The following is a 27,688-nucleotide window of genomic DNA, read 5'->3' on the forward strand; positions in this document are numbered from 1 at the left end:
ATACCATACGATCCAATAATTCATCTTTTGGGTATTTACTCAAAGAAAATGAAAAACTAATTTGAAAAGATATATCCACCCCTGTGTTTATTGCAGCATTATTCACAATAGTCAAGATATAGAAACAACCTAACTGTCTATCAATAGATGAATGGATAAGGAAGATGTGGTATATTATGCCAAGGGAAGTAAGTCAGATGGAGAAAGACAAGTACCATATGATTCTACTCATAAGTGGAATCTAAAACAAATGAACAAGCAAAAAAGCAGAATCAGACCTATAAATATAGAGAACAAACTGACGGTTGTCAAAAGGAAGGGGAATGGAGGGATGGGCAGAATGGGTAAAGGGGAGAGGGAGATACAGGCTTCCAGTTATGGAATGGGTAAGTGACAGGAATAAGAGGTACAGCATAAGGAATAAATATAATATAGTCAATGATATTGGGACAGCAATGTTTTGGGACAGATGGTGGCTATACCAGTGAGCATAGGATAATGTATAAATTTCTCGTATCACTATGTTGTACACCTGAAACTAATGTGACATTGTGTGTCAACCATACCAGAGAAAGAAGAGGAAGAATAGCACAGACACTCTAGAAAACAAAATCAGTGACGCATGAAACAAGTTCCAGGGCTCTTACAAAATGCAGAAGAAAAGGATAAAAAGGTAAAAATGATGAAGGAGAAGATTGTGGCTCTACCAAGCGGACACCGCAGATGAAACCTAATGGCTTTAGGTGTTACAAGGGAGGAAACAAGCACAAGTGGAGATGAAGCAATAATCAAAAACATACATTAAGTAAAAAGCCACTTCTCCCAGTCCTATAAAGACAAGTATCAAGAATAGGGGGATTCACTGTATGCTGGACAAAATCAAAGAAAAGAGAACCACACTTGAACATGACTGGCCAACATGTTTGAATTAGAAGAATAAAAATAAATCCTACATTTGCCCAGGCAGAGAGAAAAATGTTGCCTTCAAAGACTGACCTTAACCTTTCTGTAATAGCAAATGCCAGAATTTGAGAAAAATCTTAGTGCTTTTGGATGGGAAGTTTGTAACCCAAGAATTTTAAAAGCATCCAGATTGTCTTTCACATGTGACAGCCACAGAAAGACCTTCACCATTATTCAAAGGCTCAGAAACTGCTCATTGATGTGATCCTTCTACTTAAAAATATCACTTACAAATATACCAGAAACATGCAGGAGATAAAAAATGAGCAAAAAGAGGAGTTCTAGGCATTGTGTTGATGAAGTCACACTTTACATCCTAAAATCAATAATAAATTGAATTTTGCAATTCCAAGCCTGAAGGCATTCCTGCATTTCTCTGTGCTCCTAACTTTTCCCACTTTCTTGGCACCAGATGTAACTTGTGAGCTGTATCATTTAGTCCACTGTGCCCCCTCTCAGGTGAAACCTCTTGTGGTGTCCATGGCATTCTTCTCTCCAAGTGCTTGTTGACAATGGACGACCTATGTGCAACACTAAGTAAGAAAGGTTGGAAAAGGGCTCAAAAATTTTGACTTCATTCTACATAAAAGTAAAGTGAATATTTATATTCCGGCCACTTTCAATGCCGGAGATCTTGAAGGACAGTGTTCTGTATTTTTTTTTTTTTATGAAATTTATTGACAAATTGGTTTCCATACAACACCCAGTGCTCATCCCAAAAGGTGCCCTCCTCAATACCCATCACCCACCCTCTCCTCCCTCCCACCCCCCATCAACCCTCAGTTTGTTCTCAGTTTTTAAGTCTCTTATGCTTTGGCTCTCTCCCATTCTAACCTCTTTTTTTTTTTTCCTTCCCCTCCCCCATGGGTTCCTGTTCAGTTTCTCAGGATCCACATAAGAGTGAAACCATATGGTATCTGTCTTTCTCTGTATGGCTTATTTCACTTAGCATCACACTCTCCAGTTCCATCCACGTTGCTACAAAAGGCCATATTTCATTTTTTCTCATTGCCACGTAATATTCCATTGTGTATATAAACCACAATTTCTTTATCCATTCATCAGTTGATGGACATTTAGGCTCTTTCCATAATTTGGCTATTGTTGAGAGTGCTGCTATGAACATTGGGGTACAAGTGGCCCTATGCATCAGTGCTCCTGTATCCCTTGGATAAATTCCTAGCAGTGCTATTGCTGGGTCATAGGGTAGGTCTATTTTTAATTTTCTGAGGAACCTCCACACTGCTTTCCAGAGTGGCTGCATCAATTTGCATTCCCACCAACAGTGCAAGAGGGTTCCCGTTTCTCCACATCCTCTCCAGCATCTATAGTCTCCTGATTTGTTCATTTTGGCCACTCTGACTGGCGTGAGGTGATACCTGAGTGTGGTTTTGATTTGTATTTCCCTGATAAGGAGCGACGCTGAACATCTTTTCATGTGCCTGTTGGCCATCCGGATGTCTTCTTTAGAGAAGTGTCTATTCATGTTTTCTGCCCATTTCTTCACTGGGTTATTTGTTTTTCGGGTGTGGAGTTTGGTGAGCTCTTTATAGATTTTGGATACTAGCCCTTTGTCTGATATGTCATTTGCGAATATCTTTTCCCATTCCGTTGGTTGCCTTTTAGTTTTGTTGGTTGTTTCCTTTGCTGTGCAGAAGCTTTTTATCTTCATAAGGTCCCAGTAATTCACTTTTGCTTTTAATTCCCTTGCCTTTGGGGATGTGTCGAGTAAGAGATTGCTACGGCTGAGGTCAGAGAGGTCTTTTCCTGCTTTCTCCTCTAAGGTTTTGATGGTTTCCTGTCTCACATTTAGGTCCTTTATCCATTTTGAGTTTATTTTTGTGAATGGTGTGAGAAAGTGGTCTAGTTTCAACCTTCTGCATGTTGCTGTCCAGTTCTCCCAGCACCATTTGTTAAAGAGGCTGTCTTTTTTCCATTGGATGTTCTTTCCTGCTTTGTCAAAGATGAGTTGGCCATACGTTTGTGGGTCTAGTTCTGGGGTTTCTATTCTATTCCATTGGTCTATGTGTCTGTTTTGGTGCCAAGACCATGCTGTCTTGATGATGACAGCTTTGTAGTAGAGGCTAAAGTCTGGGATTGTGATGCCTCCTGCTTTGGTCTTCTTCTTCAAAATTCCTTTGGCTATTCGGGGCCTTTTGTGGTTCCATATGAATTTTAGGATTGCTTGTTCTAGTTTCGAGAAGAATGCTGGTGCAATTTTGATTGGGATTGCATTGAGTGTGTAGATAGCTTTGGGTAGTATTGACATTTTGACAATATTTATTTTTCCAATCCATGAGCAGGGAATGTCTTTCCATTTCTTTAAATCTTCTTCAATTACCTTCAGAAGCTTTCTATAGTTTTCAGCATACAGATCCTTTACATCTTTGGTTAGATTTATTCCTAGGTATTTTATGCTTCTTGGTGCAATTGTGAATGGGATCAGTTTCTTTATTTGTCTTTCTGTTGCTTCATTGTTAGTGTATAAGAATGCAACTGATTTCTGTACATTGATTTTGTATCCTGCAACTTTGCTGAATTCATGTATCAGTTCTAGCAGACTTTTGGTGGAGTCTATCGGATTTTCCATGTATAATATCATGTCATCTGCAAAAAGCGAAAGCTTGACTTCATCTTTGCCAATTTTGATGCCTTTGATTTCCTTTTGTTGTCTGATTGCTGATGCTAGAACTTCCAGCACTATGTTAAACAGCAGCGGTGAGAGTGGGCATCCTTGTCGTGTTCCTGATCTCAGGGAAAAAGCTCTCAGTTTTTCCCCGTTGAGGATGATGTTAGCTGTGGGCTTTTCATAAATGGCTTTTATGATCTTTAAGTATGTTCCTTCTATCCCGACTTTCTCAAGGGTTTTTATTAAGAAAGGGTGCTGGATTTTGTCGAAGGCCTTTTCTGCATCGATTGACAGGATCATATGGTTCTTCTCTTTTTTTTTGTTAATGTGATGTATCAGGTTGATTGATTTGCGAATGTTGAACCAGCCCTGCATCCCAGGAATGAATCCCACTTGATCATGGTGAATAATTCTTTTTATATGCCATTGAATTCGATTTGCTAGTACCTTATTGAGAATTTTTGCATCCATATTCATCAGGGATATTGGCCTGTAGTTCTCTTTTTTTACTGGGTCTCTGTCTGGTTTAGGAATCAAAGTAATACTGGCTTCATAGAATGAGTCTGGAAGTTTTCCTTCCCTTTCTATTTCTTGGAATAGCTTGAGAAGGATAGGTATTATCTCTGCTTTAAACGTCTGGTAGAACTCCCCTGGGAAGCCATCTGGTCCTGGACTCTTATTTGTTGGGAGATTTTTGATAACCGATTCAATTTCTTCACTGGTTATGGGTCTGTTCAAGCTTTCTATTTCCTCCTGATTGAGTTTTGGAAGAGTGTGGTGTTCAGGAATTTGTCCATTTCTTCCAGGTTGTCCAATTTGTTGGCATATAATTTTTCATAGTATTCCCTGAGAATTGTTTGTATCTCTGAGAGATTGGTTGTAATAATTCCATTTTCATTCATGATTTTATCTATTTGGGTCATCTCCCTTTTCTTTTTGAGAAGCCTGGCTAGAGGTTTGTCAATTTTGTTTATTTTTTCAAAAAACCAACTCTTGGTTTCGTTGATCTGCTCTACAGTTTTTTTAGTTTCTATATTGTTTATTTCTGCTCTGATCTTTATTATTTCTCTTCTTCTGCTGGGCTTAGGCTGCCTTTGCTGTTCTGCTTCTAGTTCCTTTAGGTGTGCTGTTAGATTTTGTATTTGGGATTTTTCTTGTTTCTTGAGATAGGCCTGGATTGCAATGTATTTTCCTCTCAGGACTGCCTTTGCTGCGTCCCAAAGCGTTTGGATTGTTGTATTTTCATTTTCGTTTGTTTCCATATATTTTTTAATTTCTTCTCTAATTGTCTGGTTGACCCACTCATTCGTTAGTAGGGTGTTCTTTAACCTCCATGCTTTTGGAGGTTTTCCAGACTTTTTTCTGTGGTTGATTTCAAGCTTCATAGCATTGTGGTCTGAAAGTAAGCATGATATAATTTCAATTCTTGTAAACTTATGAAGGGCTGTTTTGTGACCCAGTATATGATCTATCTTGGAGAATGTTCCATGTGCACTCTGTTGCTTTGGGATGCAGAGTTCTAAATATATCTGTCAAGTCCATCTGATCCAATGTCTCATTCAGGGCCCTTGTTTCTTTATTGACCGTGTGTCTAGTTGATCTATCCATTTCTGTAAGTGGTGTATTAAAGTCCCCTGCAATTACCACATTCTTATCAATAAGGTTGCTTATGTTTATGAGTAATTGTTTTATATATTTGGGGGCTCTGGTATTCGGTGCATAGACATTTATAATTGTTAGCTCTTCCTGATGGATAGACCCTGTAACTATTATATAATGTCCTTCTTCATCTCTTGTTACAGCCTTTAATTTAAAGTCTAGTTTGTCTGATATAAGTATGGCTACTCCAGCTTTCTTTTGGCTTCCAGTCGCATGATAAATAGTTCTCCATCCCCTCACTCTCAATCTAAAGGTGTCCTCAGGTCTAAAATGAGTCTCTTGTAGACAGCAAATAGATGGGTCTTGTTTTTTTATCCATTCTGATACCCTATGTCTTTTGGTTGGTGCATTTAATCCATTTACATTCAGTGTTATTATAGAAAGATACGGGTTTAGAGTCATTGTGATGTCTGTATGTTTTATGCTTATAGTGATGTCTCTGGGACTTTGTCTCACAGGGTCCCCCTTAGGATCTCTTGTAGGGCTGGTTTAGTGGTGACAAATTCCTTCAGTTTTTGTTTGTTTGGGAAGACCTTTATCTCTCCTTCTATTCTAAATGACAGACTTGCTGGGTAAAGGATTCTCGGCTGCATATTTTTTCTGTCTAGCACCCTGAAAATCTCGTGCCAATTCTTTCTGGCCTGCCAAGTTTCAAAAGAGAGATCAGTCACGAGTCTTATAGGTCTCCCTTTATATGTGAGGGCACGTTTACCCCTTGCTGCTTTCAGAATTTTCTCTTTATCCTTGTATTTTGCCAGTTTCACTATGATATGTCGTGCAGAAGATCGATTCAAGTTAAGTCTGAAGGGAGTTCTCTGTGCCTCTTGGATTTCAATGCCTTTTTCCTTCCCCAGTTCAGGGAAGTTCTCAGCTATGATTTCTTCAAGTACCCCTTCAGCACCTTTCCCTCTCTCTTCCTCCTCTGGGATACCAATTATGCGTATATTATTTCTTTTTAGTGTATCACTTAGTTCTCTAATTTTCCCCTCATACTCCTGGATTTTTTTATCTCTCTTTTTCTCAGCTTCCTCTTTTTCCATGACTTTATCTTCTAGTTCACCTATTCTCTCCTCTGCCTCTTCAAGCCGAGCCGTGGTGGTTTCCATTTTGTTATGCATTTCGTTTAAAGCGTTTTTCAGCTCCTCGTGACTGTTCCTTAGTCCCTTGATCTCTGTAGCAAGAGATTCTCTGCTGTCTTGTATACTGTTTTCAAGCCCAGCGATTAATTTTATGACTATTATTCTAAATTCACTTTCTGTTATGTTATTTAAGTCCTTTTTGATCAGCTCATTAGCTGTTGTTATTTCCTGGAGATTCTTCTGAGGGGAATTCTTCCGCTTGGTCATTTTGGACAGTCCCTGGCGTGGTGAGGACCTGCAGGGCACGTCCCCTGTGCTGTGGTGTATAACTGGAGTTGGTGGGCGGGGCCGCAGTCAGACCTGATGTCTGCCCCCAGCCCACCGCTGGGGCCACAGTCAGACTGGTGTGTGCCTTCTCTTCCCCTCTCCTAGGGGCGGGATTCACTGTGGGGTGGTGTGGCTCGTCTGGGCTACTTGCACCCTGCCAGGCTTGTGATGCTGGGGATCTGGCGTATTAGCTGGGGTGGGTAGGCAAGGTGCACGGGGGCAGGAGGGGCAGGCTTAGATCGCTTCTTCTTAGGTGATCCACTTCAGGAGGGGCCCTGTGGCAGCGGGAGGGAGTCAGATCCACTGCCGGAGGTTTGGCTCCGCAGAAGCGCAGAGTTGGGTGTTTGCGCGGAGCGAGCAAGTTCCCAGGCAGGAACCGGTTCTCTTTGGGATTTCGGCTGGGGGATGGGCGGGGGAGATGGCGCTGGCGAGTGCCTTTGTTCCCCACCAAACTGAGCTCTGTTGTCAGGGGGCTCAGCAGCTCTCCCTCCCTTTGTCCTCCAGCCTTCCCGCTTTCCGAGCAGAGCTGTTAACTTATGACCTCCCAGACGCTAAGTCGCGCTTGTTGTGGGAACACAGTCCATCAGGCCCCTCCGCTTTTGCAAGCCAGACTCGGGGGCTCTGCTTGGCTGGCGAGCTGCCCCTCCGCCCCGGCTCCCTCCCGCCAGTCCGTGGAGCGCGCACCGCCTCGCCGCCCTTCCTACCCTCTTCCGTGGGCCTCTCGTCTGCGTTTGGCTCCGGCGACTCTGTTCTGCTAATCCTCTGGCGGTTTTCTGGGTTATTTAGGCAGGTGTAGATGGAATCTAAGTGATCAGCAGGAGGTGCGGTGAGCCCAGCGTCCTCCTAAGCCGCCATCTTGTCGCAACTCCCTGTATTTTTTTTAAACACATATTAAACAACTCTATGTCCTGGGATTTAATCTGGAAAAGATTATGAACAACCCAGTGGAAATTTTTCTCACCAAGGTCCTCCTTCCAGTTGCTCCTCACTTTAGCTGTATAAAACAATTACATGTATTAAAAGACTAAGAAAAATGTAGCTGAATGTTAATAATATTAGCCAGTAAGTGGTGGGATTTGAGGTGATTTCATGGTTTTTTCCCTTGCAGTTTGCTGTAGAATTTCACAACTGAGCATGTTTTATTATTATAACTAGGAAGGAATTGAATTTCAAAACCACAATATTCAAAGGATATAAATAACACAACTCACAAAAGCAGAAACTTGAATGACCAGTAAACATGAAAAAATATTCTGCCTCAGAAGTCATCAGAGAAATTCAAAATAAAACCTCAATATATATTTTCAAACCCATCAGAATGGTCAATAATTTACAAGTTTGGCTATACCTTTGGTGGTGAGGATGTGTTGTGGAACTCTCACACCCTACTATGAGAATATAAATTAGCACAAGCTTTTAGAAATTACTGTCAGTATTTAGGAAAGTTAACAATGTGCATATCCATGATCCAACATATTACACTTTTAGATTGTTGCAGCATAAAAAGGAAAAAATGGATAAAAAATTGGTTGCATCTTCGATACTGTAATTAAAATCATTGGGGCGCCTGGGTGGCGCAGTCGGTTAAGCGTCCGACTTCAGCCAGGTCACGATCTCACGGTCCGAGAGTTCGAGCCCCGCGTCAGGCTCTGGGCTGATGGCTCAGAGCCTGGAGCCTGTTTCCGATTCTGTGTCTCCCTCTCTCTCTGCCCCTCCCCCGTTCATGCTCTGTCTCTCTCTGTCGCAAAAATAAATAAACGTTGAAAAAAAAAATTAAAAGAAAAAAAATCATTGAACATGAGCTACAAAGAACAATGTGGAATAAACTCAAAAAAACATAATATTGAGAGAGGAAATGCAAGTTACAAAGGAATATTTATAGTATGATCTGAGTTTTATAAGTTTAAAACCTTAAAAATCAAACCTTACTTTGTTTATGGATAAAATGTATATAGTCAAATTACAAAAGTATACAAGGAAATGATAAATTCAAGATGGCTGTTTTCTTTGGGGACAGATGTAAAATTGGGGAGGAGTATCAGAAGGGGCATTGACCATTCTACAGTGATTTTTCCTTGAGAAAACAAAAATCTGAGGCATGTATATGAAGATGTTCATATCTGGCAAAGTGATATAGTAGGTAGGTACATTACACTTATTTAAATAGTACACACAATTTTATTTGCCAGAAATATGGCATAGTAAAAACGAAAATAAAATGTTAACAATATATATTTCATTTGTAATATATCTTTTTATAAATATAAAAGTAAAGTCTGTACTTATAACTTTAGTGTGCCATAGGATCACAAGCAGATAAAGTATTTATAACATAAATACTGGAAGGAAATAAAATAAAAATCAAATACTAGTCATTTCTGGGGAATGGGACTATATATAATTAAAAGGTTTTATTTTTCTGTATTTTTAAAACTTTCATTGAGATTATACTATTTTTATAATGTAAAATATAAAAAATTATAAAAATATGATAAAAATGTGTTTGGTTCCTGTGTACGTTCTTTATTTTTTTAAAAAAATTTACGGTTGGGGCGCCTGGGTGCCTCAGTCAGTTAAGCATCGGACTTCAGCTCAGGTCATGATCTGATGGCTCGTGGGTTCGAGCCCCTCGTTGGGCTCTGTGCTGACAGCTCGGAGTCTGGAGCCTGCTTCATATTCTGTGTCTCCCTATCTCTCTGCCCCTCCCGTGCTTGCGCTTGTCTCTCTCTCAAAAATAAAAAAAATAATAAATAAGCATTAAAATTTTTTTTAATGTTTATTTATTTTTGAGAATGAGACAGAGAGCAAGTAGGGGAGGCACAGAGAGAGAGGGAGACACAGAAACAGAAGCAGGCTCCAGGCTCTGAGCTGTTAGCACGGAGCCGAGGCAAGACTCAAACTCATGAACCATGAGACCATGTCCTGAGCTGAAGTTGGACGCTCAACCAACTGAGCCACCCAAGGTGCCCCCATGTGTAGGTTCTTTAATGTCATGCAGGTTTTGGCTTTATCCTACGGACTACCATTTCCCAAATTGTGATACTTGAGATGTTAATTTGTGTTCCTGGAAAATATAACGTTTTCAGGGTCAACAAATTTAAAACATGATGTCTCCTAGGCCTCCTGCTTGAAGAAGCACAATGCACATTTACGCAGTAAGGGCTCTGAGAAGTTATGCAGTAAAAAACAAAAACAAAAACAAAAACACATTCAAACACTTAATTAACATTTTTTTCAACCCTGCATTTCCCAGATACATATGATTACAGAGCCTTTTATCAAGGGAGTATTTTTTTTTTTATCATTTGAGGGATATTTGCTCTCAGAAGACACAGTTTATGAAACTTGCTCTTAATTACAAAGATATCCAAAACATCATCTAAAAAGCAACATGATTACAAGAGAGATTTTGGACATTAAAAGTGGCAGTGTTGGGCAAGATAGATTGGAGGTGACAAGGACTGGAGTCAGAGAGGTCAAAGTGCAGTAGATAGCAGGTTATAGGGGCTTCAGTACATTGCATTACTGATGGCCTTAGCCACTCACCACGACAACCATGCTCCTAGTACACAAAGAAACACTTCTCACATGTGTGATGGGATTTGTCTGACTTACACTGTAGGTTAGATCAAGATCTCTTCCATGTGTCTCATTTTCCTTAAACAAGGGATTACAGAAAATATGTTCTTTCTATGGCAAAATACAAGCCTATGTCAAGTCTTGTGTCACGTCAGCTCACATCCCATTGCCCGAAGCAAATCCCATGGGTGGTCAAGCCCAAATCAAGAAGGCAAGGCATTACATTCTGCTAACTGTGAGGTCAAAGTAAGTCACAAGGCCAAGCTTAGCATCAGAGGGCTGGGGAAGTATATTCCCTTCAGGAAACTGGGAGTTGGGGGAGGAAGTAAAACTTTGCTGAATAATAATCTCACTGATATCTCTGCCTGTTTACAAAATGAAGAAAACACAGCCACTTGCTAGATAGTAGGCCTTTGCATATATTGAGTCCATCAATGCGGGTTCCATTTCTGAAGGAAGCCAAGGACACCATGAAAGGGTGGTTTCAGCATGGCACAAACCTAAAGAAAATAGTGTGACATCTGAACCCTAACTACACCTCCAGTTGTGATAACAAGTGAGTTTGAGTATAACATGTCTGGGAATCGCTGAGAAGAAAATTGCTAAGAACTTATAGTAGGATCGTCAGAGCTTAGCCCAAATTGTTGTGCCTGGCAGAGATGACCAGGTGGGTGAGCTGGCCTTCTTTCACATTCCACATAGCTTTCTTCTTTTGACATTAATTGATATTTAGTATTCGAGACATGAGAGAGTCTAGATCTCAAAGAATAATTTCAATCCCCAAGCGAAAAAAACGGAGTGATCTTGAATATTTTGAAATAAGGTGGATTAAAACTGTAAAACCAAACAACCTGTCACATTTTTAGATCCTTAACATTTTCACTCGAAAATGGTTTGGTGCAGTGTTCTACATTTAATACCAATAAAACATAGAGGATAAGGATTTGTTTTTTTCAGTTTCCATTTCCACATACTAATTGTCTATGATACATAAGCAACTTCCTACATGGGGGCACACAGCCTCGTTCTTGCTCTAAAGAGTGCTAATAAAATATATTTTGATGTTCTCTCTTCTGGCTGGAAAGTTTTTAAACTGATAAGAACAGATACTACATTTGATCTTAGCCAAAAAGCTGAGAAGCAATAGGCAGAAAGTTTTTAAAAGCATAGGGATCATGTCAAGCTGTATTGAGGAGAAGCTGTAAAATGAAGAAATGACTAGAAGAAAACAGAGAAGTTTTTGGCCTGTGGCCAAATTATGAAAATGGCAAAACTTGTCCATGGTACTTGGTTCTCATAAACATCCTGGCCCTTCTCCTCACTGTCACAGTTCAGTGACTTCATGGTCCCTGCACTGGCTCTGGGGGCAGGGAATCTGAAACTCATTCCCACCGTGGGATAAATGACTTATAAGGATTCCTGCTTTAAACATCGAAGTGAAAATCTATAATGAGCAGGAAAGAGCAGGAATGGTAGGTGGGGGGAGCATTTTGGAGGGTAAGGATTCTTTCAGTATGCATAACATACTATCAGCAAGGCACCAGGTATGTGCTACCCACAGAAATACTTGTGCATATGACATGTTTAATGACTCACTGAGTCTATAAAGAGCACTTAATATGTAGTATTAAAAAAAGAAAAGGTGGGTCACCGGGGTGGCTCAGTCAGTTAAGCGTCCGACTTTGGCTCAGGCCATGATCTCACAGTCTGTGAGTTTGAGCCCCATGTCGGGCTCTGTGCTGACAGCTCAGAGCCTGGACCCTGCTTTGGATTCTGTGACTCCCTCTCTCTCTACTCCTCCTCCACTCACATTCTGTCTCTATTTCTCAAAAATAAATAAACATTTAAAAAATTAAAAAAAAGAAAAGGTGCCCAAGATAAGAATGCTTAGATTTATGGCATATCTTTTATATGGAGTGTGATCCTATTAAAAAAAAATGTAACTCAAAATGAAAACAAAATACATAGAGTGGTAGAGATATAAAGCCTTGAGAGATGGACTATCAAAAATTGTTACCAATATTTAGTATTCATTTTTATACATTGGTAATCACTTGTTGAGCCTCTACTTGAGTGAATATCTGCCTAGAAATTCTTCTAGGTACCAGTAGCTGTGTTACCTAAATTAGATTGTTCATTGCTGTCCATTCAATAGCCAGTCCCAGATTAGTAATTATCAGCAATAATAATGATGATGATTATAGCATCATTTACCCAAAATGGTCTTAGAAACCTACTACTGTGATTTTGTTTTAGCATCATCTGCTCTCAGCCACTACCAGAGGGATTGCGGATGGTCACCTTACCTTTAGGCCTGAGTTCTATTCATTTGTTTATTCAACAAGTACTACTGAGCACTTACTCTGTAAAAGTCTATGCTAGGTACTATGGGAAATGCCAGGAGGAAAACTACACAATCTTTGCTCACAGTGAAATTACAATATAGCAGGATGTGTGTGTATGTATGCATGTATACATGTGTGTGTGCACATGTCAAATTTAAATGCTATAAGACATGTTTATCCAAGATGTTAAGATACCCAACACAGGGAAGGGGATTTTTAGTTAGAGTGGGTAGGGGAGAAAGAAGAGGAGTGGGAGACATTGGGGGCCTGCATGTGCAAGGGAATTTGGGGGCTGGGGCTAGAAGGATGGTAAGGCACTACAAATAATGGAGTGGTCTTAATGAAGAATTGAGAAAAAAGAGACATATTAGCCAAATGGTAAAGATTTCCACTTGACTGTGTTACTGGTTAGGTGTAGGGGTGTAGAGGAAGTAAAAGTTGGGAAGATAAAATTGGGAAAGAGCACAGAAAACTTCAGATTTCCAGATAAGGGGATTGAACTTTATTTACAAGATACTGGTGAGTCACTGGACCTCTTTGAGTAGATGTTTGGCATGACACGAGCTGCGCTTTGGGAGAATTACTCTGGCATCATGGATAGGATGAGTTGGACTAAAGAGAAGGGAGAATGGCTTCAGGCAGTCCAAACAACTGTCCCAGTAGCTCCGGTCAAAGAAAATATGGACTTGAACTAGAAGGTGGATAGAAGGGGATAGGAGTAAACAAAATTTCTGGATGAATTAATGAAGTGGCTGGGAGGCAGCTGGGAAGGTGTCACTTGAATCTGGGAAGATGTCAGTTGAATTTTTGAGTCTCCCCAAGTTCCCACGGACCAGTTTTTCTTGACTTCAACACTATTGATAATTTGTATTGGACAATTCTTAGTTGTGAGGCTAAACTGTTCATTGTAGGATGTTTAACAGCACTCCTGGACTTTCCTCCCTAGATGCCTATAGTAGCCTCCACCCCCACTCCCATCTCATCTCCATTTGTGAAAATGAACCTGTCTCTAGACATTGGCAGGTGTCCTCTGGGGGACAAAATCATCCCCAGTTGAGAACCACAACCCTATATAAAACTAATAGAGCAACTAGAATATAAAATCTAACAACCCGCATAAAATATCTCTGTATCTATCTTCTATTTACCTAACTTGTCATCTATCTATCTATCTATGTATCTACAGTTACTAGGTCTTAAGGTATCTCCACAAACCCTAAAATATGAATGGGTTGGGGGAAAATGCTGAGAGCCAGGAGAACTGTGCATAGTCATCATATTTGTAGATGGAAGTAAAGGGAAGGCAGCATGGATTCTGAAGGTCAAGAGTAACAGAGCACCCCCACATCCCTGAGAGGTGCTCACTGGAAAATGTGGCTGAACTGGGGCATAGTTGTGCAGATCAAAATCACTGTGCGAGCAAGGGGACTGCGTCTGATAAGATCTAATGGTGCTGGAGCAACCTGGGCCTTATCTGCCATTGATGATAACAAGCCAATATTCCTTTCCAGCACACAGCTTCTGAACTGAGAGGAACAAGGACAAGAGGGGCAAAAAAATCAGATGAGAATGGGATGGGGACATGGAAAAGGGAGAGCTCACAAAGCACAAGGCCAAATTTTGAAAAATCATTTTGAGGGAAAAAAAAAACAGAAGAAGGAGTTTAGAATCATGAATCTGAGAGTTATTTTGGCTTCTCCTTCCCCTAAAAGTTGACGAAAACTCATTTACTTACATGTGAGCAAAGGAAAAAGTATGCAGTATAATAAAGAGAATGAAGAACAGAATAAAATTCCACATGGTCTGGGAGACACATGGAAGATGTGCCCACAAAACAAATGAAAATTGAAACCCAGAATTTCAAAGTGAGCTAAAAGCAACCAAGTAAAGGGTAGAAGCCATGACAATTAATCACAAATGGAAAAACTCAGAAATGAGGTGATTAGGAAAATTTTAAGAGAGAGCTTTTTCTCAATAAGTTGAGACAAAAAAAGAAATAAAATAGAAAGATCATTTTTGTAATGAAATTGATCCAAAGTAGCAAGGCAAATAAACAGAAACAATAATTCAGTGAGAGAAATAGACTGTGTGAAAGGAAGAGAGTTTTAAAAATCAAAAAAGTGTGAATTAAACACTTTTAAAAAAGCATCTGAGCCCGGGGGGGGGGGGGTCGGTGGGGTCTGGGTGGCACAGTCAGTTAAGCTCCCGACTCTTGATTTCTGCTCAGGTCCTGATCTCACGGTTCCTGAGTTCAAACCCCACATCCGGCTCTTCACTGTCAGCACAGAGTCTGCTTGGTATTCTCCCCTCCCCTCTGTCTCTCTCTCTGCCCTTCCCCTGCTCATGCTCTCTCTTTCAAAATAAGTAAATAAACATCAAAATAATTGAAAAACCATCTGAAAGAAAGGGATGTTTCTTGTTAATTTTTTAAATTTTTATTTATTTTTGAGAGAGAGAGAGAGAGACAGAGTGTGAGCAGGGGAGGGACAGAGAAAGAGGGAGACACAGAATCTGAAACAGGCTCCAGGCTCTGAGCTATCAGCACAGAGCCTGATGCGGGTCTGGAAGCCACGAACCGCGAGATCATGACCTGAGCCGAAGTCGGGCGCTCAACCAACTGAGCCATCCAGGCCCCCCGTGAAGGGATGTTTCCTTCAGAAAAATCAGCATGTTTATTACAGGGGTTTGTTACCTACAGTCAAGGACCGTAGGTTTTGTGAATAAAAATCATGTGGTCTGTGGACTTTGTTGGGAAAAATACGTGTTCATTTTTGCTAACCTCTAGCTAAATTTAATACTTTTCTTTAATTAATATGTATACACCAGCATATAGTAATATTAACAGTACCTGTGACTTGCTCACCAAAATGAGTTTTAAATGTCACAGTATCAAATTATAGTTTTAAAAAATATTGTCAAATATCATTTATGTTCATCATTTTTTTCAAACTTATAGTGACTACTATACCTGCCCCTAGGTCTAATTATTCAATATGGTAATAAAGAAGTAAATAGATCACTGTCTCACAATTTAAAAATATTTTGAGAACTATATTTCGGTATAATCAGTTTCCTTTACTATTCTATACATTCCATTTTATGCATTTAAAAATATTATTCTGAGAAAGGGTCCATTGGTTTTACCAGACTGCTAAGAGTTTCCACAGTATAACAAATTTTGTGATCTCTATTATATAATAGGAGTCTCTAAAGGGAAATTATAATTCAAAAAATTTTCTTGAAATAAAAGGCAATTTGAAATTACATATCGAGGGGACTGGAATTGCCCCATAATAGCCAATGCTATCCTGCAAAGAAAAATCATTTGGACATCCCAGCAAAAAGACCAATAGAAAGCAAATTAGATTGCCATCAGTATCTTTAAAAGCAACACTTTTATGACCAAGGAAAACATAGCAACATATTTAAGAAAGCTAAGGAAAGAAAATGTGGGCCAAGATTCTGATGCTCAACCAAATTGACCTTTAAGTATAAAAAGCTTCTGGTAAACTGATGTAAACATGCAAGAACATGGAGAATATTGTTCTCATGTGCCTTTCCTAAGGAATCTACCAGACCACAGTGAAATAAGAATGGAATTTAAGAGTAAGCATTTTCAAACTTTTATAACATTTTGACATTGCCATGACATCCAAGCACATGAATCATTTCTCTAGAAATTTATTTTCATTGTACTTTACAAAAGTATTAGTCCAGAGAAGAGTGGAAAGAAAATTTAACTCTTCATACTAAAAAAAAATGAGTTTTATCATCAAATTTACCATAAGGGTGGGTAGAGAACATTAAGTATAAATTTATCTGCATAATTAAGACCCAGAAATCACCATAAGGGAGACAGTGTGGTATACAATGTCTATGTGCTCTCACAGTGTAGATAATGCGACTGTTTTAAAAATGGTGGAATTGGGAATAGGGAGATTATATAAAAGCTTCATTCTAGTTCTGCCCATTGAAAAGACCTAGAAACAGTGACCAAATTACTAGTAATGAGCACTTCTCACATGCAGGTTTTAGTCTTGAAATACTATTTCCTACAACCTGGGTTTGGGTGATTCTAAGTCTGAGGGTGGAAATGTATATGATCGGCCTACAATATCCTAGAGAGCAAAGAAGCTATCAAAGATTACCTAGATTGTGTTGAAAAGACTCCATAGATAATGGGCTGCCTCCATATCTTGGCTATTGTAAATAATGCTGAAATAAATACAGTGGTGCACATATTGTTTAGAATGACATTTTTGTTTTCTTTGGGTAAATAACCAGTGGTGGAATTATTAGACCATATGGTATTTCTATTTTTAAGTTTTTGAGAAACCTCCATACTGTTTTCCACAGTGACTGTACTAATTTACATTTCTACCAAGAGTGCATGGGGCTTCCTTTTTCTCCACATTCTTGCCCAAGTGTCCATTGATAGAGGAATGAATAAAGAAGATGTGGTACATATAGATATAGATATAGATATAGATATATAGATAGATATAGATATATAGATATAGATATATAGATGTATAGATATAGATGTAATGTGTATATATATATATATATGTATGTATATATATGGATTATTATTCAGTCATAAAAAAGGATGAGATCTTGCCATTTGAAACACCATGGATGAACCTAGATGATATTATGCCAAGTGAAATAAATCAGACAGAGAAAGACAAATACCATATGATTTCATTCATATGTAGAACCTAAAAATAAAACAAATGAATTTTAAACAAACAAGAGGAATCAGATCTATAAATATAGAGAACAAACTGGTGGTTGCCAGATGGAAGGTGCCTGGGGGGGGGGGCGGAGGGCAAAATGGGTGAAGGGGAGTGGGAGATACAGCTTCCCCTTATGGAATAAGTCACAGGAATAAAAGGCACAGCATAGGGCATGTAGTCAATGGTGTTGTATGGTGACAGTTGGTAGCTACTCTTGTGGTGAGCATAACATAACGTACAGAGTTGCTGAATTACTGTGTTATACACCTGAAGCTAATGTAACATTGTATGTCAACTATACTCAAATAATTAAAAAACAAAAAACAAACTCAAACAACAGACTCAGTAGCTAACTTGAAGAAGCTCCTAGTGGTCAAACATAGGGTAAGTAGAGTTAGGAACAGGGACACCTGGAATATTCCCAGGCAGAGAGGCAGGCCTGAGCAGAATGGAGATATTAACAATATAAGGTGGATGAAATGATGGGTGGAGAATAATTTGTAAGGAAGGCACCTGAGATAAAAGATCCTTAAAATGCCTTCCCACCATAACGTGTAATTCTGTCCCTGCCAAATTTTCTGGCCACTTGGCCAGTATAATTGAGGCATTTCCCACTTGTGGGGGGAGAGAAGTAGAGGGAGAGACCCCACACTGTTTGGGGGAGTGACTGGAAGGGATGGACATAATGGATGGGTTGTGTCTGTGGTAGCTCTCTTAAAGCTCTCTTACAGTAGGCCCTAATCTCCAGCACTCAGCTTCAGCTGCTTTCAGAAGGGCTTTCTTCGTGATCACTGCCATATATTATGAGAGTGCTAAATCAGCTTGAATGATGGTTTACCCATATTTGTTTATGAACTGTGTTCCTCTTGCGATTTACAGCATAGAAGAGATGACTGTCTTTAGCTTTTGAACAGGTTAGTTAGGCTTGGAAAAGAAGATAGCAATTCTAAGAGCTCTTGAAAGACTCAAATCATGTACCATTTAGTCCTACTCCTGAGGAAAGAAACATGACTCTTCTTTGATACTATGAGGTTCATAATTATTCTTCTCTGAAAATATATTAAGGGATATCTAAACACATAATGTGTGTTTTATGTTCCAAGGCCTTCTTTTCATCCACTGCTACTTTGAATATTCCACTATTTTAAATCAAGATTAAAACAAGCCTTAGGATAACTAGAGAGTATTGCCCTTAAGTAAAAGGACCTTGAGACCAAAAAAAAAATAATAATCATCATCATCTCCCATTTGCATAATGCTTTTAATTTTTTTCAAAGCCTTTTTTATATCTATTATTTCACTTGATTTCACAACAACCATGTGAGGCTGTTCACTTTAAAGAAATGAACTTGAAAGCAACGAACATTTTAAACGTTTCCCCAAAATGTAGTAAAACCACAAAGAAAATTCCCAGAGCATCTATACTATCGCTCTAACTTAAACTGTATTTACTGCAAATTGTATTGAGTCAGAAGAGATGGTGGCTCGTAAATACAGTTTCTCTGTCCTGAACCACATTCAAACTGCAGTTGTTATGAATACAAAAGAGCTTTCTGAGTACATAACTGTAGTTTTGCTGCATTAAAGCAGAAAGCTGGCATTTGGACTAGAAAACAGGCTGTAACCGTGTCTGCTCTGCATGGCAAGCGTCTCAGTGCCTGCCAGCAATAGGGATGGATTTACATATATTGACTCAATCCAGCATATGAGTAACGATCAATTTTCTTGATCTATTCTATTCTGTCAATCTGTGCTTTTGCTAGCAAATGAGGAGACATTGCTGTCAGCCAGAAATAGAGTCTCCTAGGCTTGTGTGAGCTTTTAAGATCTCTTTTCTACTTAATTAAAAGATACATACGGTGGTTGGCAGAGAGCAGCCGGCAAGTCAAGTAACAAAATTTGCTATGTATAGACGGGTTCCTGGAAGAAAAATCATGAAAGATGGTGAAATAAATGTAAAGGCAGACTTCCGTTTCTGAGGATAGTATATTTTTTATGTCAATTCTATTACTGGTAAAATAAATACAAAAGGACAAATGTAATTTGTCTGTCAGAAGTAACCAGACAAAGCATCTTTTTCAGGAGTCACAAATTACTCTTTCAGATAAAAATATGTAAGACAAAATGCTTTCCTTTTTGGCCTCTCATATTAATGAATCATGTTAGATTAATTCGTTTAGTTTGGGCCCAGATAATCTCTGCCCCTAACTTGTATTGCAATTTTAAGTAGGATCAAATAGTACATACAAAGCAGGCAAGAATGTTCTCATAAGGGATGCTAAGAAAAGCTTGACACATGTTGAACTGCTTAAGTCCCCTTTCACCTCCTGTGTGCTGATGATCCCAATGAAGCTGTGAGGGCCTCAGGCAAAATCTGAACTACTTTCTGGAGAGTTAGTTTCATTTTACAGTCAGTAAGTGACCCAGTGCTTCTGCTAGGGGGCGTAGTGCTGCAGTCTTATACTTTCTACCATGACTTCTTTCAAGTGTTTTGGGGAATGGCGACTCTGAATCTGTACCAAAAGTAAGATATCATTATTTATAGATTTATTGGCTTTAATGAAGTAATGGACTGATGGGGTTTGGCTTCTGTCTGTTCCCTAAGACCTGCCTGAACGCTAGTATCAAGTTCCTCTGGAAATGTCTAAACATACCAGGGGACAGATTTTTGGACTGCCATGCATTAGGAAAGAGCAAATTCTGTGCTCAAGTGAAGGGAGCCTTGCCCTGAACCAGCAGTCAGGGAACCCTGCTTCTGGTACGACCCCTCCATTGATGAATTCCACGGTCATGAGAAAGTTATTGCCGTTTTTTGCAACGGAGTTTTTCTCATCTATAAAAGGAAAATGTTATAGTACATGCATAATTTTCAAACTGAACTTAGGGAGTCTCCTCAGCAGCCATCATTGGGATAGAGTGGGTGGGATTCTGGGACGCTCACTCCTGTGACAATGTTAACAGCTGTACTCATAACCATTTTAGAGAATGAGCATCCAATCAGATTTTGTTCAAAGCAAGGCCAAAAAGTGTTTAAATTATGGCAGTAGAGCATCCTGAAGGTTTCTTATACCTCTAACAATCTAGGGTGAGTTTAAGAACACCTTAGCCTTTTTGTCCATTGGGTTTATGATTAAGAATTCTGTTTTCCAAACTCCAGGAATGGATTTAAGCGAAGTCACCTCCAATTCTTATTGGTCATAGTTGACAGCAATAGCTCCCTATTTGGTTAGCCTACTGGTGTAGCATCTGGTACATAGAATGAATGCAATAAATAGGTATAAAATGGCTGTCTGGTCCCTATGATTCATAACTTCTCAATTTTAGCCAAAGAAACTGGTAAGAATGGCCAAAAAGAGAATGGGTGCCCCAAAGGGCAAACATTTGGTGCAGGAGAAACTGAGAAAAAGATAAAAATAAAAGTAAGCTGTCTGATCCTTAAGAATCAAGAAATTGACATAAATTCTATGTTTATTCCCTAACCCATCTGATTTGGTTTGGAAATGAAAACAGATACATAGTGCTCTTTGAAAAAGCTGTGCCCTCTTTTCGATCTCCACCTCCACTGCCTCTCCCTTGACACATGGTGTTAAATATCTGAAACTGAACATTTGCCCTACAGAGACAGTGGAATGAAAGAGTCAACCCAGTCAACACCACAAGGGACTGCCCTGATAGGAACTCAGTTTGCCCCAGATAGGAAGGCAGACACTTCTGGTCTGAGGTTTCTGATGAGACTCTATAGCCATGGTGGCCTGTGAGCTAACATGTATACAGCCTTAGGACAAGACAGTCTTTTTCCCATTCATGTCGGTTTTCTAGTACTCACACTCACCCCTAACATGTTCTAAATAACTAGGAGTGTCTCCTGTTAATTCATTCTTCTTTAATATGCTTCTCTTATTATTTTAAAAAAAAATTGTTTATTTATTTTTGAGAGAAAAAGAGAGACAGAGTGCGTGTGGGGGAGGGGCAGAGAAAGAGGGAGACACAGAATCCGAAGCAGGCTCCAGGCTCTGAGCTGTCGGCACAAAGTGCAACGCAGGGCTGGAACCCACGAACCGTGAGATCATGACCTGAGCGTATGTCGGAGGCTTAACCAACTGAGCCAATGAAGCACCCCTTTAATGTGCTTCTTTTAGAACTAAGGAGATTGAGACCCAGGCTGGGTATAGTACTTGTAGAAGGACACACATTTAAGTCGTAAGGCCAAACAGATGTGCTTATAGTTATGAATGTTCCTTGAGGAAGTGGTCATTATCTTGAGGTTTATCACTGTTCACAGGGGTGAGATGGGTCTAAGAGTCAATCAGTCGGCCTATTTTTATTGAGCATGTAATATGTGCTAGGGACGGTGCCAGGTACTCAAGGTATAGTCATAAACTAGATGCACTTTCTACTTTCATGAAATTTACAATCTTATGGAAGGACTTTCAATGAAATTCATTTGAACAAAAGCTAAAAAGCAATGCGAAGTATTATAAGCCTAAAACAAGAAGAGGATCTAACTCCATCGAGGGGACCAAGAAGGAAGAGAGAGCTGAGGAGTGAAAAGGATACAGATAAGCCACAGTTTTTCTAAGCCTGCCGTATAGAAGTCACTGAGGCATTTGTTTACAATTGTGTGTTTCCAGGCTACTTCCCTTGGAGATTTGATTCAGTAGATCAAGCAATGAGATCTAGGAGCCTGCATTTGCAACTTCCCCATGTTGTTCTTGCAATCCACATAGTTTGGAAAATCCTGAATGAGCATTCCAGGCAGAGGGATTGTGCATAGCAACGTGCCACATTGAGGCCAGAGAGAACCTGGGAGAAGTTATTTTGGGTAGAGGGTAGAGTGTAATATCTGGTGAGTATCAGGGAGGATTTGCTAGAAAAATGTGTAAGACATTAAAACCTTGCAAGTGGCCAAGCAGAAGCTTAAGTGAGTATCAGGATGTGGGAGAGAGTAGGAAATTAGTGATTGCTCTCTGGAAGAACCCAGACCTGCCAGTTCCTCAGAGCTACCCCTCACATAAAGTTTGCTTTCCTTCATTTTAAGCATTATTGTCTTTTAACACCAAGAAGAAGTGTAGGTAGTTGAGTAAGAGGGGTAATTTGTGGAGGAGCCTTAAAAAGACTCCAGACTTCTAAAATACTTCCTGTAACAATGCATAAAATTCTGCAGAGAATTACTTTTAGGCTTACATTTCAATAAAATGTAAATAGTTATGGCAAAGGGGGCTCTTCATCAACCACAAATCTGGGTGTCTTCTTTTATGTGACACACTATGCTTGAAGCTTCCCAGCTGCAAATGGCTTTTGGGAGAGATTATGTGAAATATTAACCTTGCTTACTTTGCATTTCAGGATAAGGTGCCCTCTACCTTTAAGTTTTAGAACGCCTGGCAGTGGTTTGCTGGGGCCAGCTCATACTGGCTCATGAGAACCTATTGTTACCAGCTTTTCCCATTTTTGTATTCAGTGACTTCACATTGGTAGCTTCAAATTAGCCATTGTAGAAGGATTTACGCCATGGAAATCAACAGTTGGCTTTTTTTCATCCCTGAGAGCTTGTTGTTAAACACCAGCACACCACCGCCTGACAGGTATTCACATTTTTTTGAAGTTGTGGCTCTTTCTACATGAGAGTATTTATTGACCAGACTCTCCTGTTTAATGAAGGCTCTATTCTCCCCACTCTTTTTTTTTTTACTGCGGAGGAAAGTCTCCCAGAATCTTCAATACACGGCTCTTATTTCTTCTTGGTTTTACTCATGTCCTTTGGCTATTCAAGGGAGGCTGGGATAGTAAGTATCTGGCAAACGGGAATGGGGCCACTGCATTTTGGTCTAAGCCAATTCTGACTTAAAGTGTGGAGCTGAACACAATAATCCTGAACAAAACTGAGGCTGTACTAGTAAGGAAGACAGGGACTTCATCCTTGTCCAGAAAATGAATATTTCCCACATTAGTAATACAAGAAAAGGATAAATGTGGTTTCTAAGATCCAGAAGCCTGATAATAGAACTAAGTTCTCCATATTTTGTTTGCTTTTGTTTTAATAGCTGTTGGCATTTTATGCTCAGCCTCTTACAGCAATGGTTCTCCAAGTGTGGTCCTCAGATCAATGACATCAACATCATCTGGGAACTTGTTAGAAATGCAGATTCTTGGGCCCCACCCAAATATCCTGAATCAGAAGCAGTGGAGGGAAGAAGTAATGTCTGAAGATATGATTAGGAGTGTGGTCTAGCAATCTGTGTTTAATAGGTGCTCTAGATCATTGTGATGCACGCTAAAGCTTGAGAACCACTATCTTAAGAGTGTCACTAACTCTCTTGATGTGAAAAAATAAATTTCAGTGAATAATAAGCACCTAGCTGGTGTTAGCCACATATATTGAGCACTTGCTGTTATTATCCTTTGTCATACAATCCATTGCCCACCGTCAGCCAGAATGATCTTTTAAAAACGTAAATTAACTGTGCTACTGGCTTGCCTAAAACATTTCAGTGACTCACATAATAAGATAAAATTCAAACTGGAAGTCCATGTTAGACAAACTTGAAACCCCTTGTAGGCTCGGCTTGCTTGCCCCTCCCAACTCCTTTCTCTCTACTGTCCCCCTCCCTCTTGGTGCCTCTTACCACCCTGACCCCTCTGTAGTGGATTCTATTTTATTCTGGTTCCAGCTCAAATTCCACCTTTTCAGAGAAGACTTCTGACCACCTCAGCAAATGTACCCCCACTTGGCCCCACTTATCTTTACCATGTTAGCCACTGACTTTATGGTGTATGAAATTATTGCATCTATTTATTTGCATCTATTATTTGCTTATTGCTTATTTTCCACTAGAAAATAATCTCCATGAGGGATGCCCACTGCCTGTTGGTATCCAAATGGACCCTTGAATGCTGGTCACGACACAAGTTTGTTGAATGGATTTCCAGGCATTACTGTAGATGTGCCAGAATTGAGATTTGAATTGCTGGAGGCAATGAACAACTGGAGTCAGCACTTTGGCAGAGGCATATCATGCTTTTTTCATTTGAAATTATAATCTCTTTCACTTGTAGAAACTTAAATTTACTTATAGGAAGCTCTTCAAGGAATCACGAAACTCACTTGTCTGGACAAGATCAGTTTGCTTCAGGTTGAATTGGCAGTATGTTCATTTATTGACGGGAGATTGCCAGTAACTTGAAAAAGAATATCAAAATGTCTTATACGTTGCACCACATCAGATAAGCAAGTAACTGACTCAGAAAATTTATGATAGTCTTACAGTTTTTCCCAGAGATGGTTCTGGCAATAGAAAGACGAAATCAGACTTGAGTGCCATCTAGTGGTCATATTTAGTTCTTCTAGAAATAAAATCCAATACACTCTAATATTGATTTTTCACTTCTTGTTTGGGAGAGGTGTGTGTGTGTGTGTGTGTGTGTGTGTGTGTGTGTGTCTTCCTAATCTTATATATTACTTTATTCATGCTAATGGTGATGCATGTTGGTTAAATTCTAGGAAATTCTTGAGGAGCATTAGTCCTTTATATTGTCATATGATAGGTATTTTATAAAATTATTGTATTCAGTGACCATTAATTGTAAGCTACACAATACCTATGAGATTGAAACCATTTGATGCCTCATTTGGTGGTAGGCATTGGTGGTCACTCAGAGGCAAACAGAGAATCCCGGACTTCTGATCTCCATTGCCCTGCTTTGTTGTAAATTCAGATATGCCATCCTGTCCTTGCTTTCCATCTTCTCCATTATCTCATGGTGAAGCCCTTTGCAAATGATAACCGAATCTTCAATTGGAGAAACAAAATGGAGAATTGACAAAATTAGAATTTGTCAATTAGAATCTAACAAAATTAGAACCCATACAAGGTTTTTTAATAAAATTATTTTCTTTTTTTTTTTCAACGTTTATTTATTTTTGGGACAGAGAGAGACAGAGCATGAACGGGGGAGGGGCAGAGAGAGAGGGAGACACAGAATCGGAAACAGGCTCCAGGCTCTGAGCCATCAGCCCAGAGCCTGACGCGGGGCTCGAACTCACGGACCGCAAGATCGTGACCTGGCTGAAGTCGGACGCTCAACCGACTGCGCCACCCAGGCGCCCCTTTAATAAAATTATTTTCATCTCCTATAGCTGTAACATGACTTATAGAGTCTACAGAAACTGATGGGAAATACTATTATGGGTACATAAAAAAGAGACTATACCCTTTGCTAAACATTTCATATACGTGTTTCTTTACAAACTGAACAATCCTGTACTATATGGGTGATTCCTCCCTATTTTTATCTTTTCTTTTCTTTTCTTTCTTTTCTTTCTTTCTTTCTTTCTTTCTTTCTTTCTTTCTTTCATATCTTGGAGGCATGGGCAAGGGACATCCTTACTACCCATGACTATATATATTTGGCATCTGTTGTCACAGATACGTAAGAATCACCTAAATAATGAAACCAAAAGTTGTCTTAGAACAGACAAAGTGATATTTTGAATGTCAGAAAAGAACCATCTATAAGCTAACTGTAATACATGTACCACATTCTAAACTGCACTGTTATGGTAGCTTAAGAAACCCACATCCTGGCTTCAGTTCCTTATTCTATGAGTATGTTTTTTCTGTTAAGTTAATGAAAAACAACCTCATGAGATTCAGACTCTATCCTTTAATTTGAGAATGGTCTACCAAAAGGCCTAGGAGACTTTCTTATGATACATTCCAAATGATATTTTACCTAAGCCAACAATAAAACTCTGTAATAGAGACATTGAACCACAAATATATTCCCATTTAATTCCTATTATTCTCCAAATTCTCAACCATTTCTCTCCCTTTCCCTCCCAGAAAACCCCAAATTCAGGCCAAACAATCATGAAGAAAAACATTGTTGACTGTGTGTCATAATCACATCTGTCTTCAGAAACAGAGGACTTTATTCCCCAGATATTAGACTGAGTCTTGAATCATTTTAACTTATGAAGCTGATCTATTCAGAAGAAAGGTCATTTTATTATTGGAGTTCAGTGTTCCCTTCTCTCCATTCCCTGTTTACAAAATAAATAAACAGCAGCTTCTCTGATCAAGCTATAGCAAGCTTGTGCTGCTCATCTCTCTTAAAGGATTGTAGCCTTCTTCTAAACCCTCATTGTCAGGCCTTGTGTATGTCTGTGAGTTACCCAACTTTTAAGACTTTCACTTATTGGAGTTTATAGTGTGCTTTGGAGGGATTGGAAGGAGGAAAATGAGAGAAAGCAGGAGAAAGAGGTCATTGTAGATGAAGATGAAAAACAATGTTTGAAAGACTTATGTCTATGTATTTTAATTATTGAAAATCTAAGAGAAAGCAAAGCTTTTAACACCTTAGCAAGAGTATCAAAAAAAGTAGTCAATGCCATGTAAACATTCAAAAGAGGGAAACCTTTCAACGTCAGGCTTTGTAAGTTGTCTGTGTCCTTTCCCCTGACTAACAGACTTAGTTCTTCTGGGAGGCCTCCAAAGGCAATAGGTCATCACCACTCCTGGTGTCCACATCCAGCCATGCAGCCGAGTGAGAGAATCATGTCACCACCATGACCTTTCTGGGGGCTGACCTAATAGAACACTGTGTTCTTCAGAGCTATTAAAGACTGAAGAGCATGTGCATCAAAACACGAGTGCCACCACTGAAAAAGTATCTCTGTGTGTGCACGAGTGTGTGTATATCTACTAAGTCCATATACACACAAAGAAACACAGATAAACATATGTATGTATACATGTAAGTATGTATTTATCTGTCTATAATTAGCAGTCTTTAAACATTGGCCCATGATCAGGCCATATCTCAAGTATAATGTACCGTCCTTGGTCATACATTTTATGAGGGTCCTAAACAAGTTAAAGCATATCCAGAGAAGCAATCTGGGCTAAGGAAACATCTGGAAACTACTAGGTAGAATGTACAGAGGGAAAAAGGAGACATTATTGCCTTGCAGAAGTGAAGATATAACAAGAGCAGAGTCCAGAGCCACTTTAAAATACTTTAGATCAGTGTCATTTGAGAAGAGAAAAGACTGACTATGTGTCCCTCTAGGGGCAGAGCTGGAACAACTAACGGAAGTAACAGACAGGAAGATTGGTCCTCAAAACCTGATGGGATTTCTATCCACTTGGGAATACCGCTAAACAATCAGACCAATCAACTCAGCTGTCCTACCAGTGCAATCAACTGGAGCATCTTGCCCACGTGGCAGTCTAAGGAACAGTGCCGGATGCTTTTTCAGAAATCCACACTCAGGCCATCTACAATGTACTGCTGATCCGGCAGACTAATAACAGTAATAGTAATAATAATAATAATAATAGCAGAGAGTTGTAGAGCATGCTTACT

General features: G+C 39.5%; 1 pseudogene; it reads right to left on the reverse strand.

The window, feature by feature from the left end:
* Positions 1-11,271: 11,271 nt before the first annotated feature.
* On the reverse strand, positions 11,272-11,381 carry LOC122493648 (annotated as a pseudogene).
* Positions 11,382-27,688: the final 16,307 nt, after the last annotated feature.

The sequence above is a fragment of the Prionailurus bengalensis genome, chromosome D2, assembly GCF_016509475.1.
Source record: "Prionailurus bengalensis isolate Pbe53 chromosome D2, Fcat_Pben_1.1_paternal_pri, whole genome shotgun sequence".
Lineage (NCBI taxonomy): Eukaryota > Metazoa > Chordata > Mammalia > Carnivora > Felidae > Prionailurus > Prionailurus bengalensis.